The sequence below is a fragment of the Lottia gigantea genome, assembly GCF_000327385.1.
Source record: "Lottia gigantea unplaced genomic scaffold LOTGIsca_55, whole genome shotgun sequence".
Classification (NCBI taxonomy): Eukaryota; Metazoa; Mollusca; class Gastropoda; family Lottiidae; genus Lottia; species Lottia gigantea.
The window spans coordinates 805,291-806,547 of NW_008709889.1; the positions used below are offsets into that span (position 1 = coordinate 805,291).

Below are 1,257 nucleotides of genomic sequence, written 5' to 3' on the forward strand. Positions count from 1 at the left end.
AATAGACGAATTCGATGATATGGTGGCATCTGGACAAGGTATAACGTTTTTATCCGACGACAATAAAGAATTGCTTAATAGATTAGAAATAATATTAGCGGCCATGAAAGAAGGTCATCGATCGGACAGACAATACAACGAAGTCAATGCCATATTAAAACGGCTTTTGGAGAAAAAAATCATCACTAAAAAAGACTATATAAACGTCATTAAAAATGTCCAATAAAGAACAATTGTTCGTTATCACCTCGAATAAACCAGACATCAAATTGTCTCTAGACTACGAGTATGAACTCGATCGCAATAAACAGTACGAACTGGGATTAAAGTATTTCTCCGTTTACAATTCCATTAGAAACATCAACGAAAAAAACAATCAACTAAAAATATCGACGGATAACGGAGTTACGTTCGAAACCATAAGCTTACTACCGGGGAGCTACGAATACGTAGCCATCAACGAATACCTATCCGAATACGCAGGAAGCGTGAACGGCAAAAACAATATCGAATTCGAAGGTAATCTGAATCTGAACAAAATAAAACAGATCTTGAGAAATAACAGTCAAGTCGATTTCAACGTAGAAAATTCGTTGAATGCGTTACTAGGGTTCGATAAACGAATATACGCGCAATCGACATTGGCTCCGCACAAGGCCAACATCGAGAACGACATCGATGTGATCAACATTCACTGTAATTTGATCAACGGTGGATTTTTCAACAAGCACAAACGCCAAATCATATACAGCATACCGACTTTTACGGTGCCGATCGGCTACAGAATTATAGAGAAACCGTTTCAAACGACCTATTTACCAGTCAATTCTTTCATGATCAAAGATATAAATCTGGAAATCAAAGACGGTAAAAACAGGTTCATAGACATTGGCAACGAAGAAATTGTCATTCAACTTCATTTAAAACAATCTTCATTCTCTTCTTGATTAGAAAGATAATCGAAATCATCAAATTCATAGTTTTCGTCAAAACTATACTCATCTTTGTCGTTGTAAGGATACATAATTCCTTCACTGTTTGGTGGTTTTCTTTTAACATTATTCAAATAACTTCTAAAAACTTTAGTTTGTTTATCATTTGGAATAACTACTCCATTGGTGAAACTTTTTTCACATGGTTTATTAAATTCGTTCGACACATCATGTCTGCTTGCTAACTGAACGTAATCTTCTACACTTATCTTATCATTAGAATAACCTTTAAACGTTTTCTTTTCTTTTAAAACACCATCAGAAG

At 34.8% G+C, this 1,257-nt stretch overlaps 1 protein-coding gene across 1 annotated transcript in view; it reads left to right on the forward strand.

The window, feature by feature from the left end:
• Positions 1 to 1,257, forward strand: part of LOTGIDRAFT_166017 (hypothetical protein) — a gene marked incomplete at both ends in the record, with an annotated part of 3,995 nt that overhangs the window by 1,213 nt on the left and 1,525 nt on the right. The window lies entirely within an intron of this gene.